A 26,210-nucleotide genomic window follows, 5' to 3' on the forward strand; every position below is an offset into this window, starting at 1 on the left:
ATAGGCCTGGTAGTGTTGTAAAATATACAGTGGGGGTGGCCATAGAGGGTCCGATAAGACATGTATAGTGGACATGGCCAAAGGCCTTAGTGGCTTCGTAGTGTTGTAAAATATACAGTGGGCCCGGCCTGAAGGCCTTGTTCACTAGCCAGGGCCTTTGCCTGATACACATGTATAGTGGAAATGGCCATGGCTAGTGGACTGGTTGTGTTGTAAAATATACAGTGACGTGTATAGTGGCCAGATATATAGTGGATCTGGCAGAAGGCCACTGCCAGTGGCACGGAAAAAAGTATGATATAACAAAACCCTTGAAATTCACTGAAAAAAGCTTTAAAGTTTAGTTTAGTTGAGCAGATTTATCACATCAAAACCCTTTGAAATTCAGCGCATTTGGAAAGTCATGGCCGGATTAACTCCGCCCCTTCCTGTTGCAAAGGCCATGAGCAAATACATATTATAAGAGAAGGTATTCACAATGACATACTAAATGGTATTATGGGGGACATCAACAGGAGTGTTAATTCACTTCGGAATGTCTTTCATTTGGAAATCACTGTGCCAACTGACTAAACGCTCATGGCTGAGAAAGGCTTTGCTAACAAAAGAAATGTTTTACAAAAGTAATTTCATACCGTTGTAAATGCCTCCCTTCCACCCCACCAAGTGCCTCCCCTCCCATCTGTGCCTGATCCACACCACCCCCCTCAAAGCCTCCTCACCTCCCCAGCCCTCCAACAGTCATTGCTTCCGTGATGCACTTTCATTCCCGATGACTGGTAGCCGCGGTTATCTCGCCGAATACCCGTGTGCTTCGTTGTAAAGGTGTCATTAGCATTTTGTCCTGCTCTTGACAGCTCTGAAGATATGATATGATATGATATGGCATTTGTAACGCGCCTATACACAAGAGTTTCAAGGCGCGACGAGGCAGGGAGGGGGGAACAAGGGGAGACAGACAAACGATCCTACTAGGCCAGGTGTCATTCAGATCGCGCAAGTGCATGGGTAGAGGGGACGGGAAAAAGTGCAAGGGGGAAAGGCAGAGGGGAAAGTGCAGTACAAAGTGATTAGTAAAATACAAGATAAATAGTAAGGGCCAGCTGGTGGCAAGTGCAGTATAAGTGCAGACAAGTGCTGGGAAGGGGGCTGTATGGATACAGAGACAGTCCCGCAGTGCGGGGGTTGCCAGGGAGGCAGTGCAGGGGAGAGTGGCTGGGCCAAGGACCGAGATTGGTGAGTGGCCCAGTTGCTGATTCAGTACAGTTTCAGCGATTTAGCACGGGGGAGGAGGAGAGAAAGCAGAAGCAAAGAGAAAGGTTTTGAGGTGCTTCCGGAACCGGAGATGGTTCTCCCCAAGTTTCAGGGAGGCAGGAAGGCTGTTCCAGAGGGAGGCCCCTGCTGTGGAGAGAGATCTCCCCCCAACTCGTTGCTTGGAGAAGCGGCTGACCCTGAGGGAGTTGGAGGCGGATGAGCGAAGAGCTCGAGAAGGAAGATATTTAGGAAGAGAGAGTTGAAGGTATTTTGGCCCAAGGCCCCAGAAGGCCTTGTGGACAATGCAGAGGGTTTTGAACTTTATCCTCGCAGCCACAGGGAGCCAGTGTAGTGATTTCAGTCCTGGAGAGATACGGTCCCTGGGCTTGAGGCCAAGGACAAGTCTCGCAGTCCTGTTCTGGATGATTTGCAGCGGGCGGAGCGTAGAGGCAGGCAGATTTAGATAGAGGCTGTTACAGTAGTCCAGCTTCGAGAGAAGCAGGGCTCTGGAGACAGTGAGCTTCTGGGGGAAGGAGAGGAAAGGAAAGATACCTCTGAGGAGGTGCAGCTGGTAGTGTGACTTCTTAGAAACATCAGAAATGTGAGGAAAGAGTGTGGAGTCGAAGATGACCCCAAGGTTTTTTGCCTTGCAGGTAGGAGCAGGAAGAGGGCCAAGTGAGGCCGGCCAGAGAGCTGCAGGGAAGGAGGGAGTGGGTGTGCCGATGAGTAGAATCTCAGTCTTACTGGCATTAAGGCAGAGGTCGTTGGCGGCACACCATTCCTGGATAGCAGAAAGACATTCAGAGATGAGGGAAGGAGAAGAGGAGGCCGAGGGCAGCCTGAAAATGAGCTGGGTATCATCCGCATAGCACTGAAAGTTGGGGCAGAGAGCAGAGATGCGGATTGCAAGAAGTGCCAGATACTGGTTGAACAGCCAGGGAGAGAGGTTAGAACCCTGGGGGCCACCACAGGTAGAGAAAAAGATGTCAGAGAGGAAAGACCCCAGTTGCACCTGGGAGGGTCGATTTGAGAGGAAAGAGGTCAGCCAAGCCAGAGCTTGACCAGTGATACCCAGGTTATCACAGAGACGGTTGAGCAGGATGGTATGGTTGACCGTGTCAAAGGCAGAAGAGAGATCGAGCAAAATGAGAACACATGGAATGTTAGAGTCAAGGTTTGAGAGTAGATCCTCACGGATGATCAGGAGAGCAGTTTCCGTGCTTCTGGCGGCTCTGAAGCCAGACTGATGGTCATGAAGGCTACCAACAGATTCAGCATGGAGATTAAGCTGGGAGATGGCCAGTTTCTCCAGGAGCTTGCCCAGGAAGGGATTGATAGAGATTGGGCGATAGTTAGCTGGGCAGGAAGGGTCGGAAGAGGGTTTCTTAAGAAGGGGGTGCACAAGGGAGTCCTTGAGAGGGGATGGGAAGACTCCAGAGGCGAAGGAGTGGTTGCAGAAGTCAGCAAGGGCAGGAGCCAAGGAGTCAATGTGGTCCTTGATAGTTTTGGAGGAACAGGGGTGGACCTGTTTTGACGAGACTTTCATAGATCGGACTTGTCTCGAAACCTCGTCAGCAGAAAAAAGGGGAAAGGCAGAGAAGGGGAGCGGAGGGGTGGCTGCAGAAGGGCCAGAGGACGGGCAGGGAATAGAGGGGGGGAGGTGATAGGAGGAGAGTGAGGACAGGATGTGCTGAGTTTTTGAAATGAAGTGGGAGGCCAGTGCCGTACAGAGGGCCTTTGGAGGGGACATGAGAGGTAGAAACTGCAGCAGGGTTGGCCAGCTCCTTGCAAATTTTAAAGAGTTCGGCCAAATTGTTAGATGCCGCAGTGATGCAGGCTTGGATAAGGGCTCTCTTCTTGGTGAGAAAGGAGAGCCGGTATTGCCTTTGGAGCAGGCGACAGGTCAGTTTGTCAGAGGATGAACACAAAGCACGCCATTTCCTCTCTGCCACCCTGCACTTGCGTTTAAGGGTGAGAGATCCGAGTCATACCAGGAGTTGCATTTGGCTTTGGGCTTCAGGCGGATTCTCATGACAGGGGCAAGGATATCAAGAGTATTAGATATAGCAGAGTGGAGAGAGGAGAGGGCTGTGTCAGGATGGGAGTCAGCCGAGGGGGGAAGAGGGGGCGAGAAGGTGGCAGCGAAAGCCTCAACTGACACACGCTTCATGGGTCGGATGACCGAGAAGGAAGGTGGCAGTGATGAGGGTGGCTTTGCCTGTGGGGTAGGGAGGGTGAGGTGGGAAGAAAGGAGAAAGTGATCACTCCAGGAGAGAGGAGTGGAGAGAGGGACAGAGAGGGGAAGGTCAGAAGAGATCATGGTATCTAGAGAGTGCCCTGCAGAGTGGGTCGGCCCAGACGGGAGAATAGAGAGAGAGAGAGTCGCAGAGGTCGCGAAAGAGTCCAGAGGGGGGACAGGAGGCATCCAGGTGGATGTTGAAGTCTCCAAGAATGAGGAGTTGAGTGGTTGAGGACAGGAATGAGGAGGAGAGGTCCGCCCACTCGGAGAGGAAGGAGGAAATTTGACCAGGTGGCCGATAGACAGTAGCAATGGTAAGGGAATGGCTAGGAGAGAGAGAGAGAGAGAGTCGGCAGACAAGACATTCAAAAGAGGAGTAGGTCTGCGTGGGGATAGCAGTGGCAGGAATCCACTCAGGGAAGATAAGGGCCACACCCCCCCCCCCCAGCACGGCAGAGCCTGGAATGGAGAGGATCTTGTAGCCATCAGGTAGGAGTGTGTCAAAGCTGGTGACAGAGCTGGCCGTGAACCATGTCTCAGTGAGACCGAGTACGTCAAGGTCCAGTCCCTCAAGAAGGCGGCAGATATCAGAGGAATGTTTGACGGCAGAGCGAGAGTTAAGAGTGGCAATGTGGAGAAGCTTGCCATCTTTAAAGGACTTCCGGGGAGGGGTACAGATCAGAGGTACGCCCTGCGGAGGTGAAGAAGGAGCAACGGAGGGGGCAGGGAGGGAGGGTAGAGGCAAGGTAGCCGAGGAAGGAGGGGGGACAGCAGGAGAGGAAAGGAAATTGATGAGTCGCGGGAAGCGTCTATCAAAGAGGTGAAGGTTGGCCTGAGGGCCTTGGACCAAGATGGTCCCATTAGCGTAGACATTAATGATGGCCTTAGAGGAGTGGAAGGAGGCCAAGAGGACATCCCAACGGGTGCCACCATTAATGGGAGAAGAGGAGAAAGGACAGAGCACAGAGACCATATGAAGGGTCCATAGGTCTGGTGAAGGCACGAAAAAAAGGATGTCAGTGAGAGTTTCCTTAGATGAGGCATTGGTGTAGGTGTCAGCGATAGGGAGGCCTGGGCTGGAGACCAGGATGTCCTTTTTAAACTTTTTCCTACCAGAGTTAGTGAGGAGAGCAGGATAGTCAATGGAGAAGTAGTTAGAAAAGATAGGAGAGATAGAGAGCACCATGGGGTAGGAGGGCGCAGGGAGGGAGGACAGGACAAGCGCAAGCAGACAGGAAGAGAGCAACAAGCCCTAGTTTACCACAAATGCAGAACACAGATAAAAGGAGGCACAACTATGCTGACTGTGTGGTTGATAGAAACAGAACAGTTTTCTGGAACTGAGCAGAGAACTCCTTCGGTGTCTGTGTCGGGAGCTCTAGGACTAAGTGGCACAAAGGGGGCCAGGGTAGGAGGTGCAGCACTGCTAGAGGAGAGTGCCCTTAAACATTACAGTGCAGTGTAAGTCACAGGTAGATAGATGGCAAAAAAGCAGGATTTCCGTAGTAACCAATTCAAACCACTGTGCATCTGGAAAAGTGAAGGTGCCACAGTAAGCCACAGGGATTTTAACTCCCAGAACATAATTTAAACAAGAGTTAGCTTCCCTGTGGCTTACTGTAGTGCTTCTTCGCTTCTACGCTGCGGCACTGACAGTGGGCCCCTGCTCCTAATGAAATTGAGCAGCAGGGGTCAATGCGCCCGCCGCACGGATTGGAATGAAGAGTGCTGACTGCCGGGGATAATGAAAGCAGGGCCCCGCGTGAAGGGACAATAAGCACAACAATAAGCAGAGAAAAACCCCAATATTGACAATCTAATGTTCTGATCATGAGTAAGGTAAAAAAAAAACAACACGCGACCTGGAAAAATCATACGCGACTTCGGTCAAAAAGAAGCCTAGAGTCATTTATAACAAGCGGACCTGGCAACGAGTCGTTGGTCAAACACTGCCACGCCCCCTTTACACCAATTGCACCCCACTGTCCCCTAAACGCCATGTCCTCCCCCGCCCCTTCCCATCACCTACCGCATCCTCCTCCTGGCCCCGGTACCTCAGTGCACACTGGAAGCGGCGATGAGCAGGTACCTACAACAATGGCCCAAAACGAGAAGTGGGTTGCTTCAGCCATTACATTAAATTGCTGCCCATTACCACAGTATTGCTGGAAACAAAGATGAGTGTGATGCCTTTGCGCCCAGGGCGGCAGAAGAATCAGCAACCACTTTCTCCAAGCAACAGAACCGTCCTGACGAGACAGCATCTATGAAAAATCATCAGATTGCTCTGAAATGTCCCAGGGTGTCCGCCTGACTCCACGAAGTACTTTACTGACTGGACACCAGATATTCCCCGCTTCTGCACAGGAACACAAGTCTGCCCCTCTACACAAGAACAAATCCTGATATCTTGTGTAAAGGACAACACCCCCTCCCTAGCGCAGTTCAAATCCACACTCTACAGGTACAAATGTTTTCTGCCCATCTGCACAGGACCACACCTCCCTCATCTGTACAGGCTTTTGATGACAATCCTGTGCCCGCTCTTGCACAGGACACATATCCAAATCTGCCCTCTACATAGGACAAATCCTCCCTTGCACCAAATAGCTGCTAAGCAAACCAAATGGCCCCTTCTGCAGAACAGAAATCGCCCTTCATAGGATGATAATTATTCCACCCATCTGCACAGGACCAACTATGCAAAAATGTAAACTAATGTACCCCAAATTCGCTTGGGAACTGTGAGGAAGCAGATATGAGACATGACCACAGAGGACACGTAGTGATTGGTATAGACTTTTATTAAAAGAAAAAGGGGGTTGCAAAATGCCTCACTACCTCAACCAAAACAAAGTGTCTGTCCTGTGTCAAGATGTCCACATCAAAAATGTCCTGTGTCCGAAATCCTATCCTAGCCCTCTCATTCTAAAAGTAACTCTTAGATGTGAAGAGTATTGTTTTTGGCCTGGAAAGTTCAACAAAAAGGTAGAAATCCAACAAACATTCCAAAAGGCTAATGATCTTTGTTCCAGGGAATGGCTCCCTTCCCCAGGTCTCTCGCCACAAAAACAAAAGCTCAAAAGAATAACCATTTTTTTTATAGCCCAAGAGGATAGCCCATTCCTTTTGGTGTTTCAATCCACTCCAGGGGAAATGACTCCCTTCCCCAGGTCTTTTCCACATTTAATTCAATTCAGAATCCTATGGGCATGATTCTTCCTTGGGATTCCCTTTTCAAAATAGCACAAATGCAATTCAAAATCATAAGGGCTTTAATCTTCCTTGGATTTGGGGTACCAGAACTTTGGTGCAGGTCCCAGACTTGCAAAACACCTAGTATACTCTCTCCTGCCAGGTTCCCTCACTAGGCTCATTCTCTTTCAGAATCTGATGGCATAATCTGCCCCCCACCCGCCCAAGTTCCTCTTAGCACTGGTGTATTTGTATCGCTCAAACACTGCGATTATGAAAATCAGTTTGTAATGTAAACTGTAGGAAATGTGCCTCTTGTTCCAATTAGGGACTGCCTACTCCAGCCTACTCCCGGGGCCCCAACCTTCCACTGTGGGCTCACAGGCTTTAGGATGGCTTCCTTGTCTTTTCAGACTCTGTTCGGGTCCTTCTGTGCTTCCGCTCCTTCTCCCGCATCGCATCGAGTGGCGTGTCTCTGCGGCTGGTGGCGGTCTGTGCCTTGTTAGGCCTTCCCCTGCTGTCTCTTCTGCTTGTGAGAATTAATTTCCGCTCCAGACGCAGCAACCCCTTTTCTTTGTGCCACTTCTCTACCTCACCCTTGGCCTCCTGAATTCACATCCGAAGCTGGGAAATCTTCTCTAAGGTTCTCCCGTGTCTTCTTGGTCACCTGTCCACCTGACAGCTTGGTTTCCCCGGCAGCGACTACCCGGTCGGATCTCCTTGTTGCTTTCAGCTGTTCCATCTTTGAACTCCCGCTTCAAGGAAGGTAGTTGCTCAGAGCCAATCAGCTTCCTCCAAGCACTAGACTGATCCTTCTGGTTTAGCCTAGTAATCTTCATTTGGGTAGTGCTCTTTTTTACCATCTCAATCTTTGTCACTTTATTTGCTACAGAATATTGAAGGAGACTGTCAGCAGGCTTTACCGGCTGTTAAAGGGGATTATCACAGTATGCCATCAAGGCATGACGACTGGAGGGGATATCCCTAAAAGAGAAAGAGGGATCCCATGTCTCATCCGATGATGCCTGTCATTCCCCCTGAGGGTGACTCCCCCCATGTGATCCTCTCTTGCATGGCCACACAGGGTCAGGATCAGGCAGTGGCTGCCATCCCCTGGCCACATGAGGAGAGGCTACCCCTGGGAAAGGAGTGATGACATCCTCAGATTAATCACAGAATTTAGATGGAAACTACCTGTGTTTTGACCAGCGTCGTTATCCGCTGTCGTTCTCAATATCGACGGCATGTATATGAGTGTACTTCACTTCTCAGACATAAAGGCCAGTCCAGCTCCTGCCTTCCCGCTCCTACACATAGCATGTGTTCCTGAAAAACAAACCGCCATGAGTCAAGTTACAACACACATGACCTGGACATAACATGCAATCACGTGATATGACGCAAAGGACACGTCCGTAGGTCTATTCCTCAGATGGGAATTAAACACCACCTTAATCCTGTGAGAACGCTTATTCCCATTACAGAAAGGGCTCATCTTGCTCCCCTAGTGGCAAGGTCCTGCATTATAATGGGTTTTAGATTATTCTCACAGAAAATGTTAGTTGGCATTAGAGATAGGGCCCTTTTTGCTCCCCTGGTGGTCAGGTCCTGCATAATAACGGATTTTACATTATTCTCATTAAGAATGCTACTTCCCATTAGACTCACGAGTAAAGACCCATTTTACTCCCCTTGTGGTCAGGTCCTGCATTATAATGGTTTTTGTATATTCTCGCTGAGAATGCCAAATCTCATCAGCGAAAAGAACCACGTTACATTGTCTAATAGCTAATTTCACTTTAAAAAATGACCTTTAAGTACCGGAAAGGCAGACTTGTCCTTTTCCCCTCACAACAGCTTAAGTCATCTCTGATGGGAACTATTAGATCCTAAGGTCATTTTATAAATAGTAATATAAGTTTTTATAAAGTAGATCACTCACTACTGTAGAAAGGAGGCTTCTGTGCTTTCAAAAATGTGACCAATGTATTTCTTTCCAGAACACACTGGTCCCCATTAGACAACAAAATCTTGGAGGTTTCTTTCCTCTAATGGGAATTAGTTGTTGCACTGTGAATAGCAGGCTAGTCGCCATTAGACAAGAGGACCTTAATTACGGGTCTGTTTCTTGAATGGGAACAATAGCTGCTTCACTGCGAGCAGGTTAGATCCCATTAGACAAGAGGACTTCTAGGCCTCCTTAGTTTAGGGGTCAGTTACACAAATGGCAAATAGCTGCTTCATTGTGAAGAGCCTAGTTCCACTAGACAAGAGGATGTCTTGCTGTCCCAGGGATAGGGGTCCATTTATCGAATGGGAAATAGCTGCTTCATTGTGAACAGGCTAGTTCCCATTAGAAGAGAGGACATCTTGCTCTCTTGGGGTTAGGGATCTGCATTTCTTGAATGGGCAATAGCTACTCCACTGTGAGAAGGCGTGTTCCCATTAGAAGAGAGGACCTCTTGCTCTCCAAGAGTTAGGGGTCAGTTTCTTGAATGGGAAATAGCTACTCCACTGTGAGCAGGCTAGTTCCCAGTAGACAAGAGGACCACTTGCTCTTCCGGGGTTAAGGGTCCATTTCTGTAATGGAAAGAAGCTGCTTCAATGTTAGCAGGTTAGTTTGCATTAGCCACGAAGACCAGTTGTCCTCCTAGGGTTAGCCCACCCATTTCTTGAATGGGAAATAGATGCTTCACAGTGAGCAGGATAGTTCCTGTTAGACAAGAGGACTTCTAGGTCTCCTTAGGGTAGGGGTCAGTTTCTCAAATGGGAAATAGCTGCTTCATTATGAAGAGGCTAGTTACCATTAGATTAGAGAACCTCTTGCTTGCCCAGTGATAGGGGTCAGTTTCTTGAATAGAAAATAGTTGCTTCACTGTGAAATGGGTAGTTCCCTTTAGACAAGAATGCCCCTTGTTCTCCTGGGTTTAGGGGTCTGTTTCTCTAATGGGAAATAGTTGATTCTATATGAGCAGGCCAGTTCCCATTAGACGAGAGCACCTCTTCGCAGGGTTAGGATCAGTTTCTCTAATAAGAAATATTTGCTTCACTGTGAGCAGGCTAGTTCCCATTAGACGAGAGGACCTCTTACTTTCTGAGGTTTAGGGGACATTTCTCAAATGGGAAATAACTGCTTCATTGTGAACAGGCTAGGTCCCATTAGAAGAGACACCGCTTGTTCTCCTGGCTTAGAGATCCATTTAACAAATGGGAAATAGCTGCTTCACTGCTAACAGGCTAGGTCCTATTTGACAAGAGGAGCCCTGTATCTCTTTGGTCTGGGGGTCCATTTTTCGAACAGGAAATAGCTGTTTCATTGTGAACAGGCTCGTTCCCATTAGACCAGAAGACCTATTGTTCTCCAAGGGTCAGGGGTTTGTATCTTAAATGGGAAATAGCTGCTTCAATGTAAGAAGGCTAGTTCTACATTAGACAAGAGGACCTCTTGCTCTCCCAGGGTTAGGGGTCAATTTCTCGAATAGGAAATAGTTGCTTCACTGTGAGCAGGCTTGTTCCCATTAGACGAGAGGACCTCTTGCTCTCTGAGGGTTAGGGGACATTTCTCTAATGGGAAATAGCTGCTTCATTGTGTACTGTCTAATTCCCATTAGACAAGAGGACGTCTAGGTCTCCTTAGGGTAGGGGTCAGTTTCTCAAATGGGAAATAGCTGCTTCATTGTGAAGAGGCTAGTTACCATTAGATGAGAGAACCTCTTGCTCTCCCAGCGATAGGGGTCAGTTTCTCGAATAGAAAATAGCTGCTTCACTGTGAAATGGCTAGTTCCCATTAGACAAGAGTCCCCTTGTTCTCCTGGGTTTAGGGGACATTTCTCTAATGGGAAATAGCTGCTTCACTGTGAACAGGCTAGTACCCATTAGAAGCCTTGTTGTCCAGGGGTTAGGGGCCCGTTTCTCTAATGGGAAATAGCGGCTTAACTGCTAAGAGACTAGCTCCTATTAGACGAGAGGACCCCTGTATCTTCTTGGGTTGGGGTCCATATCTCGAATGGGAAATTGCTGCTGCATTGTGAACAGGCTAGCTCCCATTAGACAAGAGGACCTCTTGCTCTCCCAGGGTTAGGGCAATGTTTCTCGAATGGGAAATAGCTGCTTCATTGTAAACGGGCTAGTTCCCATTATATGAGAGGACATCTTGCTCCCCCAGGGTTAGGGGTCAGTTTCTTGAATGGGAAATAGCTGCTTCCCTGTGAAAAGGTTAGTTGCCATTAGACAAGAGCACCTCTGGCTCTCCTTGAGTGGAAGGACCGTTTTCCGAATGGAAAACAACTGCTTCATTGTCAATAGGCTAGTTCCCATTAAACGAGAGGACCTCTTGGTCTCCCGATCTTAGGGGTCCGTTTCTCGAATTGGAAATAACTGCTTCACTGTTAACAGACTATTTGCTATTGCTGTTGAGGACGAGGTCAGATGGTTTTGATTGGCACTGGCAAACATTAACCGCTGTACTTTCTCCGGCTGGTCTCTGTGTTTGAAGGTGCTATGGCGGCCTTTCCCATAGTATTCAAGATGGGCCCTTGCAGCACCTGACCGATTCTTTATCTCTATACAGAGCCCCCATAGCATCCCCTGCATACACAGAGCAGCCGTGTCAGGAGAGGTTGCTGAGTGACAGGTTCTGCAACTAGTTCTCTACTCTTTCCAGTTGCAACTCCCTGTCTATTATAGTGGTTTTACTTTGCTCGCCTCAATTTAGTATGCTTTATATGAGGCCTGTTTAGCTAACAACATCAGGAATGGTTGTAAAAATCAGTCTCCATCTTCTTTAGGATAAATCTTGTTGATATACTTTCCATCTTTTTTTGTGTTGCTTAATGGTGTTCTGTGCTCCACTGCCCTTGCTGTGCTCCACAAACTAAATACTTAAAATAAATAACTGTAATTTGATGCCCGCAATGTCATGCATGTTACCAGCCTATTACCATGTCACATTTTTTTATTTTTTATTTGGCTTTATTGAGTTTTCAACAGAACAAATGAAACAACATATAGGTACTGTTAACATCCTAATAATCAAAACACAAGAAAGAAAACCGGTATGCCTCCCCTCCCGTGGTCCCATGGACGTTGAAACCCCTTCTTGAAACAAAATTCCCTTTCGCCCTCCCACTACCCCCTCAGAAACAGTGTTATCTTCAACGTAGGTCTGCTATGTAAATATGGGTTCAACTCTGGTCTGTATCTCGTGACCAGATTTAGGTCTCTTCTTGCTGTTATAGGTTAGTGATCATTGCGCAAAGGAGCTCTCCATGTCATTTTCCCTTGTGCGCTAGGTGTGCTATCTGCAGGGATCTACGTTACTTCCTGTTATCAACTCATGTTTTCTATGGCATGCCCACGCCAAGGTTCCAGTTCGGACCATGGTTTAGTTACTGGCCATATACTTATCAATGAAGTCTTTCCACAAGATCTCGTATTGTGTGGATCTCCCATGTAGGGCCACAGTAATCCTCTCCATCAAACAAATATTGATATCGACATATCCCCACTCCTTCCTATTCGGGACTGTAGCTGCCTTCCACTTCATCACTATAAATGCCCGTGCAGCCAGAAGAAGGGGGACCACCAACCCTGTCACCCTCACGACTTCATCATCCCTTCCCTCCAGCCCAAACAAAACGAGAAGAGGTGTCCGCTCGCATTGGATCCCATCTAATTCTTTAATCCACCCGAGGACTTTGTCTCAGTACATCCTCACCCGAGGGCACCCCCACCACATGTGCCAATAATTTGCGCTTTCAATCACACTGCCTCCAGCATAGGGGACTCATTGTTTGAAACATCTTGGACAACCTCTTATAGGATCCTCTAGACAGTGACTTAGCTTTAGAATGGGAAGCAAATCTGACCTCAAGTTCCAATAATATGATGATACTACTCATAGAACATGCGGAAAGGGCACACGCATGTATAGTTAATCAAATTGATGAGTTGAAAAATGAAATAGAATTATTTGATGCACCTAGTGCAACGATTGATAAAAATGTTAAGACCATGTATAATATACTAAGAAAGCATCAGGATGAGGTGAAAATTAGGAAATCAAGAAAATGTTCATGTGATGACAGAGAGTATAGAGATAACCGTGTTTACACATATCAACCGAAATTTGATGATGTATCGTGATCACGCAGCAGCAGCTTAGCCTCATCAGCTACAAGCTCTGATATTGACAGTGATTCTGATAAAACAGATACTACTTCAACAGTAGAACCTGTGGAGCCTAATAATGAACAAACCAATGATGAAGAAGAAGAGGTACCTCATGAACTCCCAATATCAGGACCATCATCAGGCCCCCTTTTTTAGAACATATCAGACGATTCAAAAAAGGCAATCGACAAGAAGCAATATGTAAACAGGTCAGATTCCGACTTCCATCGGGTCCAAATATTGCAATACCTGGCGCAAACCAAGGAGCACAAGGGGTGGCAAACATAGGCGTAGGAAACGCCACACCAACAGGATCTCGATTGACCAGAGCCTCTTATCAGAAAGCTCAACAAAACCAAAACAGATAGATTTAGTCTATAATTTGAGCCAGCATCAGCTCTCGCTAGCTGAACATTCTGTCCTGAACAAGGGACTTTCATTTGCACCGTTAGGTACAAATGACTTGGTAAAGTTTTAAATTGATCTCTTTAAGTTTACAAGAAAACTAAAATTAAAAAAATACTTTGCCACACATATTGAAAAAAATTCAAGCAAGACTAAGATTCCAGAACCATCAGAAGTATCTTTACAGACAATGATGATCACCCATTTACTCATGTCCTTAGATGATGCCATGGCTGAGAGGGACCTGAATATAATGGATACTTTGCAGGATTTAGATATTCAACAACAAAACTTAAAAATTTAAGAATTTCACAAGCAATCCAACTTTAATAATATTATCGACACCTTTCATCGGGCTGTAACTAATGATATTCAGACTTCAACAGACAATTCACAACATAAGTCCAAGACCTTCAATTCTAATCTTACACGTTCAGAAATGATAGCCTTACAGAATTTGGCTTCAAATGACTCGATTATTAAAGAAGCGGACAAAGGTGGCAATATTGTAATTATGGATAGGCAAGATTACATTGAGATGGGACTATGTCACCTTAATACGATTGGTTGCTAGGAGATTCTTAAATCTAATCCACTGCCTACTTTGAAACAAGAACACAAGATTCTCATAGACAAATGGCATAGTAAATGGGTTATTTCTGATGTAGAAAAACTTTATCTTATGGTTGACCTCCCAACTATTCCGACTGCTTATTTTCTTCCTAAGATTCACAAGGCATTTGATAAACAGAGGGGAGACCTATCATTAGAGGTCAAGGTCAAGGTGGGCTTATGGAAACAATATCGATTTATGTTAATGAAGGCCTAACACACTTAGTGTCTACAACACCAACTTATATACGTGACACTATGCAACAATATCTTGTTGATACTGGAGAAATTGAACTATTGTCCGAATCTAATATTAGTTACACTTGATGTTAAGGCGTTATATACGTCAATCAACCAAAAGAGAGCTATTGAAAGTGTTAACTATATCTTTAGACAACAATCAGCTTCCTATCATTTGCATTTAGAAATGATCAAAGAACTATTGATTTTTGCACTTCAAAATAACTTTTTCCTTTTCAATAACATTTACTTTAAACAACTCACAGGTATTGCTATGGGGGCTAGTTTTGTGCCATCAGTGGCTAATATTTTTATGCATCAATTTGAGCAGCAATATGTCTTCACTAACCAAACATTTTCTCCTATAATTTATATCTGGAAATGGTTCGTTGATGATGTTTTTATGATTTGGTCTGATACGGTTGACAACCTATTATTATTTGTTCAATATTTGAATAATAACGCATGGGGTTTGACATTTACACTTCAGTGGAGTGAATCCTCAATTGACTTTTTAGATTTAACAATTTCAGTGTCTACAGATGGTTTCAAGACCAAAACGCATCGTAAACCTACTTCGGTGAATGCTGTATTGCACATATCAAGTTGTCACAAAAAGTCAGTAATTGATAATATTCCAAAAGGTGAATATATTCGGGCTAAGCGTAATTGTTCATCTGTAGCCAATTTCGAGGACGAAAACATTTTAATTAATCAGAAATTAAAAAATAGAGGTTACAAGCCCCCAATTCTTAACAAAGCAGAAAGAGATGTTACAGAGTTGATGAAAGCTTACCTGACTCCTCGCTCAAAACATAAAAAACAACCTAATCAAATTAGATTGATAACCAGATTTAATGCTGACAGTAATAACATCTATACAATATTGAAGCGCCATTGGCACCTGTTACACCTGGATCAAGATCTCACTAAATGGCTTGAACCAAAACCTGGGATCATTTTTAGTAGAGCCCCAACACTTAAAAATATTCTGTGGCCATCACACATGCAAAACCAAAAGAGAAGTAGCACTTGGTTATCTCTCGGTTGTCCGAATGGTTTTTATAAGTGTGGTAATTACAATATGTGTGCATATACATTAGAAACATCAATGTTAGACTTTGGAACGTTGGGGAAACACACTATTAATTCATTTATTAACTGTAATACGAAATTTGTAGTTTAATGTATAACCTGTATCTGTGGACTGTGTTACATTGGAAGCACCATTAGACCGTTGAAAACTCGGATTAGAGAACATTTGTCATCCATATCTAATTGTGAGAGTAAATATCCTTTGGCAATTCATTGGCAGGAAAAGCACCAAATGGATAACAAATAGGCTATTTGATTCACAGGTCTGGTTCAAGCAAGTATCTCACAAAGAGGTTGGAATCGTGAACTACGATTGAGACAGCTGGAGGCTAGATTAATTTGTAAATATACATTGACAACTCGGGGCCTCAACTCAGATCATGAATGTCATGTATTTTTATAATGAATAATGAGTTAACAAAACACTGCAGTTTTGGATGTTCATGTGTCTATGAAGAACATCTCAACTGACAGTCTTAATTTTGACAATTCATGACCCTCTCTCTTTAATTACTCTTCCACTCGGATTGTTGTATTATCTTATTGATGTAGATTAATGTTGGTAAAAGTCAAAGACATAGAGAGTGCACCCAAGATGTGTGATGGTGCTATCAATAATTGTATATTTGAAAATATACTGTCAATAATTGTGTATAATACACACAATAATATGGGTGTTTGTCAGAACATCATTTTGGGATTGTAAATGGTGCCGCGGATGGCAGCGATGGAATGTGTCACGTCATGTAAAGGACAGGGATCGCTTATGGATAACTCAAATGCAAGTTTGCATAGAACACAGTAGTGATGATTGCCACCTTTAATACGCAATACTTATGATGTTGAAACCGTATAGAATTAAACTATTGGCAAAATAAAATATAATGACAGCGTTCGAATTACGGATGGCATTGGTGAGCATAGAACGCGGTAGTGATGATTGCTACCTTTAATCCGCAATACTTATGATCTTGAAGCCGTATAGAATTTAACTATTTGTAATAAAAAATAATGATAGTGTTCGAACTACGGATGGAATTGGCGAGCTAGTGTGATTTACTCAACTAAGATGGCGGACGCACTGAAGCGGGATATAGGCCAATCTCGACAGTCTAATGGCTGTATATACACTACGAGGAGAGACGGCGGCAGTTTCACGTAGCTGTCAGAAGCCGAAAGGCTGGTGAGTGAGATGGTTGTGTGTTTTTATCTATGGTCCCTAAACAGGCCGATGCGATTATTTATTAACTACGTGGATGATTAATGACTAATTGGAAGTCTGATTGCAATTTTTCTTTTTACTCTTTGGGTTATCTACATGTCTGGCTATCTGCTATCTGCAATCTACTAAATATGCACATAAATTGGATGGTTGGTTTACCCTGGTGAAACGCACATTGGGTAATGTCAACGCACAATTCAACAAATTGCTAATTAACAAACATTATGAATTAATGGCAAATGAACTAAGAAACATTTGCGTATCTATATATGTGTGGATAACAAATGATTTATGTAATGAGAAGTGCATTTGATAGGGGTTTTCCTTGATTTACAGATATATATATGGCGCATTAACATTCAGGACTTATTAAAACTTGTGTTGGTAAGTTACTATTTATTTAATGAAACGTCATACTAACAATAGTCTATATACTCAATTGATGACAATTGGTCTGATCTTTTTTCTACTATTTTTTTTTGCATAATTGCTGGACTATATAAGAAATCAGAAAAGTGGAATTGGTAAATATACTTGGTTTTGTACACTTTTGATTATGGCGAGACACATTTTATCGCTGTGCATTCAACTGAAATGAGTTGGCTAATGGACTAATGAGTTTTCTTTCTTTATCCTTTAAATATTCTTCGCTTACTATTGTCTCACAACAATTGGTATGTACCCATGTTTATGTATTTTACTTTATTGTCTGTGCAACTGTAATATGAATGGTTTGGATTGCCCATTTAACTTCCTTGCCTTGCACTACCTATTTGGGATGTTAACTTTGCATTGCACTAATCTTGATATTATTTATACATAACTCATTTATTTATAAATTGTACTTATGCCAGCCTCAGAAGAAGAGATATTCTCGAAACACGTGTCAGGCTGACTCCATCCACCATTAAATTTGCATAACTATGCAATGAAAAACGTTGTGTGTGGCGCATTGTGATAGTACAAACATTTTGTGATAGCATCTTGGACAACCTGTGGGGGTCATATTGCCATCTATGAAGGAGTTTAGTAGCATGCATTTTGTACTGTGAGGCAATTGACACCATAGAGGTTCCCTTACACATCATGGACCATAGGTCAGAGTCTATATCCCGGTTCATGTCTGTCTCTCATCTATTCGTAAGCCTAATAGTAGACCTCTTCCCGGCATCTATCAAAGTATTGTACATGATTGAGATCAGTCCTTTAGCTCCATGGAGGGTGTCCAGGAGTGATTCAAAGTGGGTAAGGCATCTTTGTATTTTCTCTCTCCATGGTTCCCTCATAAGAGTGCCCTTGAGTTGGAGAAAGTGGAAAACTGAGAGTGGTTGTATGCCTAATGCACCTTCCAGATCAGTGATCATAATAACGTCACCTCCCCTCCAGTGTTGTCACACCCTCTCCAAGCCCGCCTCGAACCACGATTGAAACCTACCGTGATCTGGTATCTCTACCTGAATCCCTGCGGCCCAGATGTGGCTCAAAGGAGATGGCCATGTTGTGATGCCGCGCATGTCCGCACCCTCCCTCCAGATTTCCCAGATAGTACCCAGGATAGGATGCTGTTAAATCCTACGAGTCAGTTTGTCCTTTGGTACCCAGAGCTACTCCGAGAGGGTGGCTGGTGCGAAGCTATGGTTGTCAAGGCTTACCCATTGTAAATGTGTTTGATTTCTCAGGTGTGGCATTACAATTCTCAGTTGCGCCGCGGCATAATACTTTTCGAGATCTGGCAGACCCACCCCTCCTTTCTCCTTGGGTAGTGTCAATACTTTGTATGCAATTCTTGATTTTGTCCTCAGCCAAAGCAATCCTAAAACAGCCTTCTTCACCTCCTCGAAAAACGACTTTGGGATTTTAATTGGAAGCATCTGGAATGTGTATAGGAACCTTGGGAGACATAACATCTTGACCGTGCTTCCTAAAACAGCCTTTTTCACCTCCTCGAAAAACGACTTTGGGATTTTAATTGGAAGCATCTGGAATGTGTATAGGAACCTTGGAAGACATACCATCTTGACCACGTTTAGCCTCCCCATCCAAGAGATTGCGAGTTTCTGCCATTTGATTAGGTCTGCCTGAGATTTCTTCAACGGGTGGGGGGGGCAAGTTGGCTTTGTATAGGGCACCCAGGTTTCGTGTAAGATTTATCCCTAGATACCGCAAGGTGCTATCTCCAATGGCGAGGCCTCAGACCGAGTACCTCTCTCTGTCTTGCTGTGTGGGTTCTCGCAGGGGGAACAGGATTGACTTGCTCTTGTTAATTTTGAATCCAGAGAGGAGCCTGTAACGTTCTATCAATTGAATAGCTCTGGGTATGGATGTTAGTGGGTTTGTGAGATGTAGAAGTAGGTCGTCGGCATATAACGCTATCTTATATTCCTTCCCTTGCACCCTTATCCCCTCAACCAAATGGTCAGATCTGATTTCCTGTGCGAGGGGCTCAAGCGACAGGGCAAACAATATCGCAGACAGACGACAGCCCTGCCTTGTACCCCTACCCAGGGTGAACCATCTCAAATAGTCCGAGTTAACCGACACTGAGACCTTAGGGGCTGTGTAGACTGCTATCACCCCTCACCTAAATCTCTCACCCAGCTGTACCTTATTCAGAACCGCTGCCAAGAATCCCCTTTCTACTCTGTCAAAAGCTTTCTCAACATCGACAGACATAAGAGCGGGGTTTCCTGCCATTGTTTTGGATTCATGTATCAGGTGTCATGTTTTGCGCATTGTGTCCGACCCTTGCCTCCCCAAAATAAATTCGACCTGATCAGAGTGTATGAGCCGGAGCATGTACACCTCCATTCTAGCTGCAAGGATTCCCATATATATCTTTGCGCCGATGTTAAGTAAAGATATCTGGCGGTACGATCTGCAATATTTGCGATCTCTCCCTTCCTTAGGTATAACAGAGATCAATGCCTCAGAGAAAGAATCTGGTGTGACACCCGTCTTCAATATGTCATTAAAGAGTTTGACCAAGAAGGGGAGGAGCGAGGACAGGAAGGTTTAGTAGAAACCTTCCATATAGCCGTCGTTTCCCAGATTCTTTCCCAGTGGGAGCCTCTTCACTGCCTTTTCTACTTCCTCATCGGTGATCGTGGCATCCACTGCATCCACCTCCAGGTTTGTGAGTCCCAACATCTTCACCCCATCTAAGTATTTGTCTATCTCAACTCTCTCTTGGGTCATTTCGGATTTGTATAGGAGTTCATAAAACCTCGCAAATGCCTCCGGGATGCCTCTATCCTGCGGGTCGTGGGTGTCCGCCCCCTTTTCCTCTATGGTGGCCACCCACGTTTGTTCTCTCTGGCCTTGCAGTCTAGCTGCCAAGAGAGCGTCGGCTTTATAGCCCTTCTCATAATACCTTTGTTTGAGGAGTTGGAGTTTCCGAACGATCTGAGCCTCTTCCAGGAGGCAAAGTTCATCCCGCTTCTGCCTGGCCAAAGCAATCTTCTCCGCCCTGCTTTCAGTGGCAGTCCTTGCAACCCAGTCTAAATGTGCTATCTCCTTCCTCAACTTGTTTTCTATCAGAGTCCTTTCTCTTTTCTTGCTGGCGCCTACTCTGATCAGTATCCCCCACCAAGTCACTTTCCCCGCATCCCACACTATTTATTTTGATACTTCGCCCGTGTTATTGGCCCTGAAGTCCTCTTCTATATCGGTCGACATCTCTGTTCGAAAGACCAGGTCCTTCCACAGAGTTTCATTGCAGTGCCACTTGTTCCCTCTATGTGGTAGTGCCTCCAGATCTAGCTCAGGTGAGACCACATCATGGTCTGACAATTAAATAGGCTTGATGTCCGAGCGGGCCCTCACTACCGCCAACTCTTCTGAAATATATTTGTCGTCAATTTTGGTAAATGTGCCTTGGGGTGCAGAGTAGAAGGCGTAACCTGTGGTGTTTGGATGTAAATCTCGCTTAATATCTCGTAACCTGGATGTTCGTATCATCTTCACTACTGCCGTGCGGCTGGCATCAGCCAGTTCGTGCAGATCTGGGGCAGCTGCGTGTCTATCCATTTTCATATTCTCCCAGAGATTAAAGTCCCCTCCTAGTATCACATGATCTGCGGCTTCCAACATTATCTTGTATATTGTCCTCTGTAGGAACCCAGCTTGTCCGGTATTAGGGGCGTATGAAGTCGCCAGTGTAATTGTTAGCCCATTCATCGAACCAACCACCAACAGAGCTCTTCCCTCCACATCCATCCCTAACTTAGACACCCATAGATTCAACCCCTTTCTAACGAGGATCCCTACACCCGCTTTCTTAGGAGGACCCGACCCCAATATTCCAACCCAACTCTAGGTTGCAGAATCCTACGTTCCTCTCTGCGCGCATACTTGGTTTATTGTAGAAAAAGTACATCTATCTCCGACGTTCGAAACTCTCTGCACACCAGGGACCTATTTGTGAGTTAAGCCCCTTAACATTAAGTGTACAGATTCTAGAGAGCTCACCTTTCGTTGCTTTAATTCCTGTTGCCATTACCTATCTAGGGGTTGTCATGTCCACGAGATCTGGTTTTGATTTGTAGCTTGATAGACCAAATACCCCATTTCCGCATAACATTCTGCCCCTGCCCCCCCCCCAAAACCCCTTGTCAGCGTTCCGAACCAGCTTGGCTACCTTCTTCCAGCTGGGATCAGACCACCAGTGATAACCGGAATTGCCCCGGTCCCATCATAAATCATTCAACTAAGCATTGAGCCCCCCTCGCCCTCCCTCTTTTCCTTCCCGGATCCCCCAAATCGATGTGCTTCTCGATTAGCTCAGCTTTACCTCGGCCCATACCCAAGTACCTCTTAACTGTGAATCGAGACCTGGGAATCAGCAGTCCTCCCTACCCTGCTGTTCAACACACCCGGAGGTAGAATCTTCTCACTTTCTGGGCTCAGCCACCATCAAACGTCCAGCGTCTGGAGCGATGGTCCACGACTTGTCTAGGTGACCATTGAAACGCCATCTCGTAGATCTCTCTCACTTACAATAATGTGCATGGTGTACCACTCTACCACTCCAGGCGGACATGTGATGTCCCGGTAATATCCTCAGTGGTCTGTTCCTGGTGAGGCATTCATCCTCGTAAATTTTCTGGATCCGCATATACGGCCCCATCTTGGGCCCTGGAAGCGCAACTGCCTGTCGCTGTCTCGTTTCTCTCCGTTGGTCGCTTCATCATCTTGGTTGCCCAACAGATCAGTCGTACAGGTCTGGATGTTCTTTTTTGTTTGCAGTTTTATCGTGGTTCCTTCCCACTCAATCGTAAGCGAGAACAGATAGCCCCAACGATACCAGACTCCTTTCTCCTTGAAGACGGAGACTCTTGCTGCACCCAGGAGAATCTGTGGGGTACGGATGGCTTTCTCGAGGACCCTAGCTTTATCAGCGTAGTTGTGGAATCGAGCCCGTACTGTCTTTGGGCCCCCTGCCGCCCGTCCTGCTATATGTATACAGTCAAGTTTAGGTTCATCAATGGACTCATCGTAAAACAAGGCTTTCATGATCGCGTGCAGGCTCTTCTTTAAGTCCTGTTGCATTTCCCCCTCCTTGTCCGGGATGACGAAGATGCGTATGTTGTTCCGTCTATCCCAATTTTTCAGATTGTTCCTTTTTAGACGTAACTCTTCTTCCCTCGCTTCTATCTCCGAGATCCTTAAATCTATTTGGGACTCGGGCGTACCTAGGGAGGTTTGGTTATGTTCAACTTTGTCTAATCTTTCTTCCAACTTATCGATCCTTTGTGTTATTTTGTTGACTTTCCCGCCGATATCTGCCCTCATACTTTAGATTTTGTTGAGCAGGGCCGCCACGTCCCCCTTGGTTGCAGCCGCTTCCGTACTCGATGTCACCATCCTGGGGTCCAGCTATTGGCCTGAATCAATGCGGTGTGGAATGAATCAGTATGTGCCAAGCTTTTGTTGTATGTCCATGTGCCTTATAGCTGGTCCTGCTTATACACCACATTGCCGTCATCAACCTGTGGCCAATTCTTCACCGGGTGGGGAGCTCTGGTCTCGTCCTTCTTCAGGGGAAAAGTTTCGAGGATGGCACACGCCTCACTTGTGAGGGCCCAACCCTCTAGGGCACCGTTCTTACTGTTCAATTGTCCTCCTCGGTGGTGATCAGACTGAGGGGTGAGTTGAAGGAGGGCACACGCCCCCACCCCCACCGTGAGGGCCCAACCCTTCTTTATAAAGTCATTCAGAGAACATCCATTCAATGGGGGGGGGACAGGATCACAGGAATAGGCCTGGTGGGTACTTTGAGTGTCTGAGTGTGTACCCCGTTGAGAACATGTATAGATGAGCAGGAGGTGTAGACTGGAGTCAAACAGGTGAAGGTGCCCCAGAGGAGGGCACACGCCTCAATTTTGGGGGCCCAACCCTCTGGGGAGGTTTCACAGTGACTTCAATGAAGCTCCAAGCGCTGTCCCCGACAATTCTGCGTTCCTCGGTTCCTTGTTAAATCAGTAGCAGTTTCTGATGTTTTGATATGCTGCGTCCACTCAGGGCTTGGTCCTCAAGGGGGGGGGACCCGATCCCCCTGTGGTGTAGTCTCTATAGTCGCGTGGTTCTGTGGTTCAGACCTTTCAGGCCACAAGTGTTACGTGAACCCCCCAGATTCAGGAGTAGTATCGATGTTCGTTTCGAGTTTGTGTATTCCATTTATGCGCTAGGGAGGAGGTACTGTTGCACAGGTTACCCCTAGGTGTGGGAGTAACCTCGCAGTTGCCGCAGGGCTGTTGGTTTAGGTATGACAAATGCCAGGAGTCACCCGACTTCAGATTGATACCAGAAGCGCAAACTATATTGGGCTTCTTGTCTGTAGATACTACTTCTGTGCCACTCAATATCTCATTTCAGGTGTACGTTGCATAAGAACCCAGTGTACAGTCTTTGCATATGCCCCTATGAGGGGGAGCACGGTTCTTATGTTATTGTTCATAGTCTATGGGTCAGAGGGCATTTCAACCATCTCCCGCCACTGCCGTAGTTAAGGGGGAGAATCACAGTGCAAATCCGCCCTGTTGATTGGGGAGTCTGTGTGAGTGCCTACCACTTTCTATCCACTTCTCAGTGGCCAAGGTTCACTCACTCGCGACAGGCACGCCCGTGCCTGTGTTGTTCCAGTGCAGGCACCCACCTATCAGGACCGCCGTAAAACTGCCTGTAGGCTGCACGGTGCGGACACAGACTCTTCCCTCCTCTCAAGGCTACTTGGGTGGGTGGCACCGGGCTGACATCCCAGAGGCCTCCTACAATTTGGGCGGTTGGTTTCCCCCTATCTGGAAGGCCGTGGCAGCCAGTCACACGGGGCCACCGCGTGTTAGCATGAAAGGGCGCGCTACTACCCTGCGTGTCCTCCCCGGGGCAGGTCTCCCTCAACAGGTGCAGACTCGCCCCAGCTCCAGCAGGGGATACTGAGCCGTGTAGGACACGGAGCAGTGGGGCCCGATCTAACTCACCAGCACCCACGCCGTGCTCCACACGGGAGGCAGGTCCGTGTGGCAGTCGTCCTTCAGGGGGTCTCTCCTTGGAATGTAGCAAACGCACCCGTAACTGCTGCAGGGCTCCATCCCATGGGTGCCGGCACAATCACTTGTTAGCAACCGCTGCCAGTAGAGCAGTTTCGTTCTTTAGCCGATGTCCTCCGTCGCCTAAGGCCTGACTCTCCTCCAAACACACCGTGTTAGGAATCGCTGTTCTATGCAATCTGGGGTTAAAGTACCTGTGGAAAGAAACTTGCCGGCACGTTTTGCACCCAAAAAGAAATCCTTAAGCATTCATTTTACACGTTGCAGACGTCACCATAAGTTACAACATCGAGCTCCGTTTCTCGCTCGTTACCGGTTGCCCTGGCAACGAGGAGGATGCTCCTAGCGCAGACACGCTGCCGTCAGCATGTCACGTGACTAGGGCACGTGATAGCATAGAATAAAGCCGGCCCCCAGACTGCTGCACAGCGCTTCTGATTGAAGTGTTTGGGAACGCTTCGTAATTCTTGGATTCCTCGTATCCTTGACCTGTATTTTGCCTTTTGGATCTGCCTTGTCCTTGCCCCTTGTCTTCCTGCTTCTGTCTCCCCATTTCCTATTCTCGTCCTTGCTGCTGAATCCCTAGTTTACAGAACTCTTTCTTGGTTCACCGGACTGCCTCTGCCTTGTTCTTCTGCTTTCTATTGCCTGTACGCTGCCAACCCATTTTTGCATACCGGATTGCCTCTGCCTTGTGATTCTGCTTTCCATTGCCTGTAGGCTGCCAACCCATTTCTGCATACCGGATTGCCTCTGCCTTGTGATTCTGCTTTCCATTTCCTGCACGCTGCAAACCCATTTCTGCATACCGGACTGCCCCTGCCTGGTGAGTCTAACCATCTTGTCTGCAGAAAGACCTACCCTCCTTGGACTCTTGGAACAGTTTGTAGGAAAACGCATCAACCTCCACCGCATCAGAGATTAGAGACTAGAGACTCTGTTTCTTCTAGGTGTCCTCGTACCGTCAGGGTAGTCATTGGACATTTGGATTGTTGGAACTCTCAGGCGCCCTCGTGTCGTCGGGGTAGGGTCTTGGACCTTGGGAACTTAGAACTGAGACCACAGACAGACTACGAAAACACCTAATGGTAAGCACCATTCCCCCTTCCATGTATATTGTACCCTAAGAATTCTTACGCCTAGATTCCTCAATAGACTCTGGTTTTGTTCTTGTACTTGCTTGCTTAGGAATTCCCGGGCTCTACTGAGGAAACCTCTGCTACCCGTCTGTAATATCAGCGCTGACTACCACCGTTCAGGTTGGTGTAGTTGGTATTCTGTTACTTTTGGTCGTACGAGATTACAACAGTGCTGATCTTGGTTTTTTCTCTATTATTCCCAGTTGGTGTCCACAGGTGTGTGTGTCTCCTCTTCCAACTATGTGATCCTTCTGTCTGTAAACCTTGCACAGCAGAGGGTTACAATTGTGGGAAGAATTCTACAGAGACTTCCAGAGTTTTCTGTTACTCGTGCTCTTACGGTCCTTGCAATCCGGTGGCGAGTTCTAACATAATCAGAAGCCTCATAATGGAGACCACTGACTCTCTAGAAAATTTAGTCCGCCTTGTTTCAGAATTAAGGCCTGACATGACAGCCGCACATGATGCTACGCATCGGCGCATTGATGCCTTGCAGTCTGCGACCCAACCTAGTGGGTCTGGTGCAGGTGCTCATCCGGTGGCTTCAGGTTCTGTGTTTCCGGTGCCCCAACAGGAACCGGTTCCTGTGCTAATGTCTACTCAGTTCCCTTTAGCTGCACCAGAAAGATTTCATGGGGATCCCAAACATTATCGTACCTTCATAAACCAATGCCGTCTACACTTCCTGTGTCAACCCGCTTCATTTCCTGATTCCACCACTAAGGCTGTGTTTGTGCTGTCTTATCTGGGCGGTACAGCAGCAGCTTGGGCCAATCCTCTTTTGGAAGAAAACAGTTACATGTTATACGACTGTGACGCTTTGATTAATGCCATGGCTTGTGTCTTTGACACCAGATACAAAACCCAAGCAACTGATCTAGAATTATTGAACCTCTGACAAGAGGACTCCCCATTACTCACTTATCTGGCAAGATTTAACCAGCTGGTGGCAGAAACTAGTTGGCCAGATGATATGAAAACAGCTGTCTTTTATAAAGGGTTATCAGAATCATTGAAGGGCACCCTAGCTACGGTTCCGGGAGTGCCCACTGCTTTTCCTGAACTTTTAGACCTGGTACTGCAAATTGATGCCA

The sequence above is a fragment of the Ambystoma mexicanum genome, chromosome 7q (genome assembly GCF_040938575.1).
Source record: "Ambystoma mexicanum isolate Mex_15411 chromosome 7q, UKY_AmexF1_1, whole genome shotgun sequence".
NCBI classification, from domain to species: domain Eukaryota; kingdom Metazoa; phylum Chordata; class Amphibia; order Caudata; family Ambystomatidae; genus Ambystoma; species Ambystoma mexicanum.